Source organism: Ailuropoda melanoleuca, chromosome 1, assembly GCF_002007445.2.
Source record: "Ailuropoda melanoleuca isolate Jingjing chromosome 1, ASM200744v2, whole genome shotgun sequence".
Lineage (NCBI taxonomy): Eukaryota > Metazoa > Chordata > Mammalia > Carnivora > Ursidae > Ailuropoda > Ailuropoda melanoleuca.
Genome location: NC_048218.1, coordinates 168397270 through 168409429, shown reverse-complemented (window position 1 = coordinate 168409429; position 12160 = coordinate 168397270). Strand labels below are relative to the sequence as shown.

The 12160-nt window shown below is 39.5% G+C and overlaps 1 protein-coding gene across 1 annotated transcript in view; it reads right to left on the bottom strand.

The window, feature by feature from the left end:
- Positions 1–822: 822 nt before the first annotated feature.
- ITPRID1 (ITPR interacting domain containing 1) overlaps positions 823–12160 on the bottom strand; it is a 138324-nt gene continuing 126986 nt past the window's right edge. Inside the window, exon 17 of the mRNA XM_034670055.1 lies at positions 823–2095. The gene's annotated coding sequence lies outside the window, so the exon portion shown is untranslated. The remainder of the gene's footprint in view (positions 2096–12160) is intronic.

Below are 12160 nucleotides of genomic sequence, written 5' to 3'. Positions count from 1 at the left end.
GTCCCTTCCTTTCCCATTTTTAAACATCATTGTCTGAACATCAAATGGTGTTCTATTTTTGTTTTAATAATCAAATATTATTCATAAAACTCATAAGGAAAATGTTAAGCTCTTATAAGTGCCCATATTTCTACTCTTTCCATTGCTCTTTTTTCTTTCCTGATGCTCTCAGATTCTTTCTTTTATCATTTCTTTTCTGTTAGAAGAACTTCCTTTGGTTAAATTTTAAAGAATATATTTGCTAGCAACACATTCTTTTAGTTTTCCATTGTCTGAGAGTACATTTATTTCTCTTTCATTCCTGAAGGATAATATCACCAGATATAGAGTTTGAAATGGACAGTTGGTTTTTTTGTTTTNTTTAAAGAATATATTTGCTAGCAACACATTCTTTTAGTTTTCCATTGTCTGAGAGTACATTTATTTCTCTTTCATTCCTGAAGGATAATATCACCAGATATAGAGTTTGAAATGGACAGTTGGTTTTTTGTTTTTTTCATTTCAGTACTTTCATTTCATTTCAGTAATATTATGCTACTTCCTCTGGCATCTATGGTTTCAGATGAGAAATTCACTATCATTTAAATTGGTGTTCCCCCATGTGTGATTTGTCATTTGCTGTCAAGATTTTTCCTATGCCTTTAGTTTTCAAATTATAACTTGATGTCACACCTGGTATTAAGTTAATCCCCAGTTAGGGAGTTAAACATGAATAAGATTCAGTCCCTACCATTTAGGAGCTCATAATCTGGTAGAAATGAGGGGAGAAAGGCACTGAAAAAATGACGGACACACTGTGCATTCTAGCAGATATGAGCCAAGTGCTGTGGGATCATCAGGAAAGAAGCAAGGACCTATTCCTTTGAAGATAGTTTGAGGTCTTTGAAGAAAGGGAGGATTGATCTTGAATGAAAGGCAGAAAAAGATAATCTAAACAGAGGAATAATAACATAGTCAGCTCTCCATCCATCCATCCAACTACACATCCATCCATTCAGCTGAACACTGAGGAATCATGTGCAGGAAGTATGTTAGGTACCACAGGTACGGTGGCAAATAAGATACAGTGTCACCACAATCTCAAAGTTCGTTACATGGAATATGGCAGGGGATGATGGCCAAGGGCAGCCAAATTTTGAAAACTGGGAGAATGTAGACTGCTACATTCTTTATTTACTTATCTTTACTGTTATTTATCTATTTTTCTGAGAAAGAACAAAAACTTCCAGTCTTTCTGTGGGGACAGTGTTACATATGGTTTCAAGAACCATCACATTTTAAATTAAGCTTTGAATTATTTCTGGTATTTTCCTCTAGATGATAATATCTTCCCAGGAATGTGGGTGAATTGCATTTAAATGGGGAAGGTTGGCCCCTACTTTCCAATGTCCCTTGGCTGCCTGAATGTCTCTGATGATGTGCCACTCACCTGTCAGGACCTGACATTAAAGTCTTCTGATGCTTGACTGGGTATTTGATTTATGCTACATCCCCATTTTCCACGCATACCCTGTCTTTGATCTCTTTTTTTACTCTACCTTGATTTTCTCTCATTTCCTGCAGTTGGTTCAGTTCTAAGGCTTGCTCCACTTAGATGCATGTCTGTCTAATCTCCAGTCTTCTATCTGGCTTATATGGATTTGTCTTATCCAATGGAGATTTAGAACTAGGAGGTCCTGGAGCCTCATTCTGACCAAAGGGGCCATTGTCCCATTGACATTGAGCAGCATTTTGACCCAATGGGACATAATCACACTGACTGATCTTGAGTGTTATTCTGATCTAAACCACAGTCACTCTGACCTAGCTACATTTTATTAAGTTCCTATTTCAATCTCCTAACTATATTCTGGTTAATTCTCATCACATCTATATCAGGTATATGTTATTTTAAGTTACAGATTTAAAACCTGATTTTCAAAAAACCTAGATCACTTGTCAATGCTGAATAGCTACAAAGAGCAAAGGAGTGATTTGAACCCAGGCCCTTCCTCTCCCAAGTCAGTGTTCTTCCCTCTACCTTGCTCTTTAATGAGTGTGTCACTTCTCCCAGATGCTTTGGTGGCCTTTCCATGCTTCATGGTCTTCTATTCTCCTGCATCAATGAAACAGACAAAGCTGACCCATTATTTGCTCCTTTCTGAAAATCAAGCTGATTTTATTCTTTTCGAGTAACATGCTCTCAAAGCTGGACATCTGGCTACTGTATAAAATGGTGATCACCACTCAGCAGAACAGCACGGGGGCCATGTGGCTTTTATTCGGTTCCTAATCCAAAGCTTTGCTTGAATATTAATTCTATCATGGCTTCTCTGATGCTCGATTAAGTAAGTGTACTAAAGATGAAAAACATGCTGAAAATATGCTGACTAATGCAGCTCTAAGTCATTAAGGGCACCCGAGTGCTCTCTGGTCACTGGTTATCTCTCACAGCACGTGAGAGTGAATAGGCCTGCGGAGAATGAATTCACCGCCATTTCCATGCTTGCTTCCCTCCAGCTAAGCTGTTATGCGTTCTCCAAATCTGAGACTTGCCTGAATTCTGAGAAACCGCCACCAGAGAGGCAGGAAAATAAAGGAACTGAGCCTAATTCCCACTGTGTCACCAAAGCCCGTCAAATGTTACTGCAAGTGTTCATATAAGGCTGCCTTGTTGGAGGAAACCGGCGAGGGAATTGATGTCAGCTACCAGATGGTAATAGTGGCAGACACGCCACACTGTTTATGGGGGCTTCTGAACACAGAGGGAGCACGCATATATATTTTCCCAAAGGGCACATAGAATTTTAAGGTATGTGCAACGTAGTTTAAAGCTTCTGTTGCTCAGGGAGAAGTAGTTAAATGAAGGGTTATCATGTTTGAATTGTGCTACAAAAATATTAATAAGTACGTTCATTAACTCTATGAGCATAAGGAAAAGTGTTGACTAAGGTTTTTACGATGTGGAAATTTTTTTTTTAAGTGTTGGGACTTTGCCTCTTCAGTTTCAACTGCATGAAAAATGACACACAATTTAGGAATACGTGAAAGCAAATTTTAAACCCAGCATGTATTTCAAATAGCAGCTATAACTTCTGCACTTGATTTCAAGGAAATTACATGCCTCATATTACTACCCTCATAAAGCCCAGTGGGAAACTCTCCAGCCTGTTGCCAATGAGAAGGTCAGCTACGTGGTTTCTGGCAAGGGCCTCTAGGCAGAGTTCTGGTCCCTCCTCCTGTCTGTCCAGGCCACCCTGGCTTGGCAGGGGCAGCTCGAGAATGCCTACGGAGGAGTGGCCCCCAGGTGAACTCTGGTGGGAAGGGGAGGTTCGAGGATCTGTTTCTAAGCTGCATTTGCAAAAAGAGGCACGCAGTTATTCTAGATTGTATGTTTATTTGGGTCTGGATTGGTGACGCACACAGTGTGGAGATTAAGTCAACCAGCTCTTGTGTCTGCCACTGTTTCCAGAAAAACTTTTCTCATATTCTCACCACAATCCAGGAAATTGAAATGGTACCAATTACCTTTGAGGTAAATTTCAAACATCTACAACTAGAATCAAGGTTCATTTGATCCGATTCTGTATTACCTCTCCAACCTGGTCACCCACTACTGACTGCATGATTTCCTTGCTCTTCCCCACACACATTCTTGTCTTGAGCATATAATAGTTGGAAAGAAAACACAAGATGTGAAATCAGGCACCTAACAACTACTCACCCTCTTCCCTTTCCTTTGCTTCGTCTTTTAGTCTCCCATTCCCATTAATAGTAAAGCCAAGTTCAATTTGTTAAATAAGAATCTCCTGGATCAACCTGGACCAAAGCTGTACCTGGAGGTTCAGTAGAACCTTGAAAATCATCCGCAAGAACATCTACAAGAGGTTAGAGCTCCATGACTATTCAAAGTGCATGCATTAAAATTGAAGGTGGGGAGAGACTTCTGCTGTCAGTTAGGATATAGAATGTTGCAAGGTCTTAACAATGAGAACAAACAAGATAAACCACAGAATCATCATTTGTTTTTAACCCATCAGAGAGTCGAGGAGGCAAAGAAAGCTAAATGAACTGAAAATTAGAGAAAGTGATAAATCTTTCCTAGGAGAAAATAGAGGAATGGCTGCCTTTAGCACTGGGGAAGGGAGAGGAAAAAGAAGAATTCACTGTAGGTGAAACTTAGGGGAGGGGTGGGGGGGTGAATTCAAATCCTGAAAAGCTCTGGCCAGAGAGCACCACACTTTCCCAAGGGTTTGCCTTGAGTACAAGGGGGTATGTAGTGTGCTGCGGGCTGGGGCAAGACAGGAGGGCTGGAGGAAAGCGAAGATACTCTGCTTGAGACCCTCGGCACCGTCTCCAAGTTAAAGGTAGTGGTCCACTGCACTGAAAGCTGCACTGCGGGCAGGAGAGTGAAGGAGATTTTCCTTGAGGTACCCGGGCCATCATTCAGTACAAGGGAGGAGCTCACAGAATGCAAGGAGCAGAGCAGGAAAACCAAGAGAAATCACTCCACTGCACTTCAGGCCATCACCAAGTATACCTTAGAGACCCCTAGAATTGGGGCAGCAGGATGGAGAGAGAGCTTACGGAAAGGCACAAAACCAGAAGGACTGAAAGGCAAAGAGAAGCCCCCAATGACTGAAAATGCTGAGAGCTGAGCTATTGAGCAGAGGGGGCTCTCCTCTGGTGCTGAAGGGGAGCAGCTGGACAGTGAATCTTCAAGAGATCTTGGAATCAATAACGCATGAAGCCCAAGTCCTGGTGAAGAGAAGGTCCTTATCCTACCCTGAAAATACCTGGAGTCAGTGATGAATGAAAGCTATAACAAAGCCCCAAACCTGCCTAGCCTCAAATTAGATTTATTTAGGCCCCCGTGCTACTGCATAACAGAAGAATAAGTGTGCCCTTTCCTTGGGGTAAAGATATATTTTTAAGGATTTTATTTATTTATTTGAGAGAGAGAGAGAGAGAGAGAGAAAGAGGTAGCAAGAGAGCACAAGCAAGGTAAGCTGCAGAGGGACCGGGAGAAGCAACGTGGGGCTCAATCCCAGGACCCTGGGATCATGACCTGAGCCGAAGGCAGACGCTTAACCGACTGAGCCACCCAGGTGCCCCTTTTCTTGGGGCAAATATTTATGTCAGTCTCTACTGTTCTTTTACCCATGATATCTGGCATATAATAAAAAATTGTGAGGCATGCAAAAAAGCAAGAAAATACGACCCATGGAGATAGTAAACATATGAATAAACATAAAATACCTTTATTTTCCCCATTTCTTTCTTTTTTTGAGAGAGAGAGAGAAATCCTGAGCGCAGTGGGAGAGGCAAAAGGAGAGGGAGAGAGAATCTCAAGCAGACTCCATGCCCTCCATACCCAGTGTGGAACCCGAGGTGGGGCTTGATCTCACAGCCCTGAGATCATGACCTGAGCCGAAATTAAGAGTTGGATGCTTAACTGACTGAGCCACTCAGGTGCCCGTGTTTTTCTCATTTCTGAATTTTTAAAGTGACAATTGGATGACATTTGAAAACATTCCACTCAACAACACATTCTTTTCAAGGGCATATGGGACATTACCAGTATAAACTATATGCTGGACCATAAACACACGCACCCACACACACACCCTTAATTTCTAGGGATTGAAATAATACAGAGTATATGTTCTGGCCACAGTGGAATGAAATTAGAAATAAAGAATCCAAAACATTTGGAAAACCCTCAAATATTTGATGGTTAAGACACAAATTTCAGGGCGCCTGGGTGGCACAGCGGTTAAGCGTCTGCCTTTGGCTCAGGGCATGATCCCAGCGTTGTGGGATGGAGCCCCACGTCAGGCTGCTCCTCTATGAACCTGCTTCTCCCTCTCCCACTCCCCCTGCTTGTGTTCCCTCTCTCGCTGGCTGTCTCTATCTCTGTCAAATAAATAAATAAATAATCTTTAAAAAAAAAGACACAAATTTCAAAATTGTCCATTAGTCAAGAAATAAAAACAAAAAACGACTACTTTAAGCTGAATGATAAAAATATAACATCAACATTTGTAGAGTGTCATTAAAACAATGCTTAGAGGACACAAACTACCAAAATGGATGCAAGAAAAAAAACTAGAAAATCTGAATAGCCCTTTGTCTATAAGGAAATTTAATTCATAATTACAATCTTGCACAAAAAACCCCCAAAAAACTGCCAGTCCAGATGGCTTCACTGCTAAATTTACCAACATTGAAGATGGAAATAATACCAAGTTTACATAAAATCTTTCAGAAAATAGAAGGGAACACTTCCCAAAACATTTCATAGGGCCAACATAATTTTCATACAAAAACTAGGCAAGGACATTACAAGAAAAGAAAACTATCAACCAATATAGCAGTCAGGAGTACGTTCATGGATTGCATGACTTAGTATTGTTATGAAGCTTGTTTTCCCTTGTTTATCTAAAGATTCAATGCAATTCCCCTTCAAAATCCTAAAGAATGAATGACCAAAACAATCTTGAAAAAGAACAAAGTTGGAGGACTTACACTACTTGATTTTATTGTTATTTTATTTTTATTTTTTTAAAGCTTTATTTATTTGAGGGACAGAGAGAATGAGAGAGTGAGAGAGCAGGGGTGGGGGTGGGGCAGAGGGAGAGAGAGTCTCAGCTCTGCACTGAGCTTGGCACCCCATGCAGGGCTCGATCTCACGACTGTGAGATTGATATTGGCAGAAAACAAGAGTTGGACACTTTGCCAACTGTGCCACCCAGTCATCCCTTGATTTTAAGACTTACTAAAAGCTACCATAATCAAAGCAGTGTTCTATTGGTGAGGACTGGTGTTTCTCAACCTTGGCACTACTGATGTTTTGGGCTAGATAATTCTTTCTTGTAGACATTGTCCTATACATTGTAGGATGTTAAGTGGCATCTCTGGCCACTATTTACTAGATGTCAGTAGCCAGTCCTCTCTGAATTGTTACAAAGACTTAATTTATCCACATATTATCAAATGTCTTCCTCCCTCTGTCCCTCCAGGAGTGGAGCAAAGTCACCCTGGCTGAGAATCACTGGCATAGAGATAGTAGAGAGAGATAAACTGGTTGATGAAACTTATCAGACAGATCCACACTTATATCACCAATTGATTTTTGACAAGGCTGCCAAAGCAGTTCAATGAGAAAAGACCTTTCAACAAATTTTCTTTTTTTTTCCTAGTCCAACCACTAAAATAGTCTTTATTTTTTTTTAAATTTTTTTTAGTGGCTTTATAGGCATTTTGCCATTAATCCTCACAATTTTTTTAAATGATTTTTTATNTTTTATTATATTATGTTAATCACCATACAGTACATCCCCAGATTCCGATGTAAAGTTCGATGCTTCATTAGTTGCGTATAACACCCAGGGCACCATGCAATACGTGCCCTCCTTACTACCCATTACCGTTCTATCCCAATCCCCCACCCCCCTCCCCTCTGAGGCCCTCAGTTTGTTTCTCAGAGTCCATAGTCTCTCATGTTTCATTCCCCCTTCTGATTACCCCCCCTTTCTTTATCCCTTTCTTCTCCTACCGATCATCCTAGTTCTTATGTACCATAGATGAGAGAAATCATATGATAATTATCTTTCTCTGCTTGACTTATTTCACTTAGCATTATCTCCTCCAGTGCCGTCCATGTTGCATCAAATGTTGAGAATTCATTCTTTCTGATAGCTGAGTAATATTCCATTGTATATATGGACCACAGCTTCTTAATCCAGTCTTCTGTTGAAGGACATCTCGGCTCCTTCCACGATTTAGCTATTGTGGACAATGCTGCTATGAACATTGGGGTGCATATGGCCCTTCTCTTCACTACGTCTGTATCTTTGGTAAACACCCAGTAGTGCAATGGCTGGATCATAGGGTAGATCAATTTTTAACTTTTTAAGGGACCTCCACACTGTTTTACAGAGTGGCTGTACCAACTTGCATTCCCACCAACAATATAGGAGGGGTCCCCTTTCTCCACATCCTCTCCAGCAATTTCAACAAATTTTCAATCACATCACTCATAAAAAACCCAAAGTAGAAACAGCCCAATGGCTACCAACAGGAAAATGGATAAACAAATTATGGCATACTTACACAGTGGAATGCTACACTACAGTAAAAAGGAGTAAACAACTATTGCACCAAAGAATATAAATGAACCTCAAAACATTTTGTTGGGCAGAGAATCCAGCTAACATAGCATATGATTATATTTTACATGAAATTCAAGAACAGACAAATCTAATTTATGATGAAGAAATCAGAAAGTTGCTTATGGTTGGAAAGTTGCTAACTGAACATAGGAAACATTCTGGGAATGATGTAAAAATTCTATATCTTATTTTGGAAAAGATTCCTAGAAGTGACATGATTGGACCAAAGGGAAAATACGTATAACACTATGCTCTACATTACAGTTTTTTTCCCCACAAGTGTTTATTTAAATTCCAGCTAGTTAACATACAGTGTGATATTAGTTTTAGGTGTCAAATTTAGCGATTCACCACTTACATATAATACCTGGTGGTCATCACTAGTGGCCTCCTTAATGCCCATCACCTATTTAACCCATTCCCCTGTCCACCTCCCCTCCAATAACCCTCAGTTTGTTCTCCATAGTTAAGAGTTTGATTCTTGGTTTGTTTCTCTTTCTCCCCTATGTTCATTTGTTTTGTTTCTTACATTCCACATATGAGAGAAATCATGTGATATCTGTCTTTCTTTGACAGATTTATTTTTCATAGCATAATACCCTCTGGCTCCATCCACGTTGTTGCAAATGGCAAGATTCCATTCTTCTTTATGGCTGAGTAATATTCCATTTTACATATATACACACACACCACGTCGTCTTTATCCATTTATCAGTGAATGGACATATGGGCTCTTTTCATAATTTGGCTAGTGCTGATAATGCTGCTGTAATATCAGGGTGCATGTATCCCTTTGGATCAGTATTTTTGTATCCTTTGGGTAAATACCTAGTAGTGCAATTGTTGGGTCATAGGGTAGTTCTATTTTTAACTTTTTGAGGAGACTTCTTACTGTTTTCCAGAATGGCTGCACCAGTTTGCATTCCCACCAACAGGTGTTGACGAGGATGTGAAGAAAGGGGAACCCTCCATGTTACAAGTTTATGATCACACTGGTACTGTTAAGAGAAATGCCTGTTTCTCATAGCCAACAAACAGAATTGCTGTCAAATTTATGGGTTTTGCCAAAATGGTATCTCAATATATTCCTAGTGGATTCTGAGATACATCATTATGCATGGTTCTTCAGATGGGTACCTTGTCACTTGCTTTGTCGTAGATGTTGTCCGTAGATTTTGACTTTGCTCTTCTGTTGCCTTGTCTTGTCTTGTCTTTTTTTTTTAATGCGTAATTAAGTAAGATTCATAAACTCAACCTCCACCGCTGACATTTTCCCATAGTTTTTCTGTATAAATTTAGCATTTGTTTATATCCCTCATCAATACATTCTTTTTGCATACTTATGGAGCCTCTGTAAGTACAATTATATTGTTGGTATGCTGCAGCAATTTGACTTTTTTTTAAAAGCTTTTTCAGATTCACTTGTGATGTATATAGTTGGATGTATCAGTTAAGGAAGAGAAAAACAACTACCACTCTAGGTATGAAACAAAAGAAATTTAATACAGGGCATTGGTTCCATGGAGGATGAAAGAGCTGAGAAGTAGAGGATGGTGAAGCAAGTCAGCTATCAGCAACAGCACAAAGACCCTCCACCACTAGAGTGGGGAGGACATGGGGGAGTCTACTCTGAGCCCAGAACCAGGCCATCTGGTGAGACCTAGAACTCTGGGAAGAGCTGGATCCATAGAGAAAAGAATTGTCTGGTGGGGAATGGCAGAGATGTGGCCCATGCTGAGAGAATTCCACTAAACACAGATAAAAAAAGGGAGAAATAACCTGGATTTATGTTTCCTCCTACACCCCAGCCTCCATCTTGTAAATCTGATGGGCCATGATGCTTACCTAACCAGAAGTCAGTTGGCAAAGGAACCCAGAAAATATCATTTGCAGCGGGGCAAGGAAGAGATCTGAGGGCAAACAGGAAGCAAGCAGCTATAATTCATTCATTTTTCACTGTTGCATAGTATTTCATTGAACGAATATTCTATGGTTCATTCATCTATGCTACTGTTGATGACCATTTGGATTATTTCTGATTTTTTTCCAAAGAAGCAATGCTCCAGAAACACTGTTACTCATATCTCTTGATTCATACGTGCAAGCATTTCTCAGAGATATACTTTTGGCAATGAAATATCTGTGTGATAGGGTATGCCATGTTGGACTCTTCCAGGTAATTCTAGACTCTTTTCCAAAGTGACTGTAGCAGAACATATTTTTATTAGTGGTGTTTTAGAATTCTGTTTTTTCCACATCCAAATATCACTGCATGATCCACTATTTAAATGTTTACCACTCTGATGAGTTAGGATTTTATCTTGTGGTTTTATTTTGCATTTCGTTGGTTACCAGTGAAGTTAAGTATAATCTCACATGTTTATGGGACATTTGCACTTTCTCTTGTTCATGTATTTGGACAATTTTTGAACTTTCTCTCTCTCTTTATTATTGATTCAAATTAGTTTTTTAAAAAATCTGTTTTGGATTCTAATCTGTATCAAGGATATGTGTAGCAAATATCATCAGTATGTGAGTTTTTCTCTGTTTATATTGTCTTCTGTTGAACAGAGGTCAAATGTGAATTACTTTGACTTATGACTTGTCTGATATGTGTCCTGTTTAAGAAATGCTTTCCCTCCACAAGGCCATAAGGGTATTTTCTAATATTGTATGCGTTGTCAGTCAGGGTTGAATGCAGGAAACATAATCAAGGTGTTTTAACCTAAATGTGGTTTAAAAGAAGGAGCTCATTCTGATGAAATCCGGATCTAGCATCAAAATAAAATCCATGATCCAGACTCAAAAATCCATAATCATGAAGCTGTCACAACCACCTAGTCAGCCACATCTTGCTAGCTCTGACACATGGCAACTGAAGAATGGAACAGAACCTGGCCACTCCTGCCATCACGACTGTCCCTTCCACCAATCAGGCTGCCTACTGGACTCCTCTCTGTGGGCTTGTGTGAAGCAGAAGGCAGCCTAAAGCACCAGGTATGTGGCCTTGGCCTCATCACCACCTTCTAAATCTCGTGTCAGTGCACCTAATTGATGAGGCCTCGTTTGTATCCTGTTTCTTAGCTACTGGGAGTTTGAGAATTTTTTTTAAATAAGATTTCTGCGGTGCAGGGATACACATCAGAGGAAAGTGGAAATGGATTCTAAGCATCAATCAACTACATCTGCAAAAACTTGCACAGTCTTGCCTTCCCACCTAAGTCCGTAATTCATCTGGTATTATGCTGTCAGGAAGGAATCTTATTTTCTTTTTCCACATGGATAACCAATTGTCTAAGTACCATTTCTTGAAAAAGTTGTTCTTCCTCTAGTGATCTGCAATGCTATTTCCATCATAAGTGAAGTTTCTGTGTACCCATGGTTTCTGGTTTCTCTATTCTGTTCTGTTGGTCAGTTTTTCTATCTCTGTACCAACACCGCACCGTATTGATTAATATATCTTTATATATTTTTTGATATCTAGAAATATTCTCTAATCTTGATCCTTTTCAGAAGTGTTTTAGCTCTTCTTTGGGCTTTTGCCTTTCTTTCCTCTTTTCTGACATTTTATTATTTACATTTCCAAACATATAAAAAGTTGGAAGCATTTTACAGGGAATATACATATACCTGTTATCCAAATTTTATCATTAGCATTTTATTATATGTGCCTTATCATATAGCTAACCATCTATTTATCCCTCCATCCTTTGACCAACATGTATTACTTTTGATGCATTTCAAAGTCTGTTGTAGACAATGACAGGCAAAATGATGTATGATGGGAAAAAAATCAGAACAATGATTGTCTCTGTAGGATGGGGCAGGGTTCACTGGGAAAGAACATGAGGAAGCTTTGAGATGATTTTGGTGTTCGTTATTTTGATGATAGTTTGAGATGCACTTTTGACAAAAGTCATTGAATGATGTAGTTAAGATTTGTGTATTTCAAATATATTTAAAGGACAAGAACCATAAGCACATAATAAACTCTTATCAATGGGATG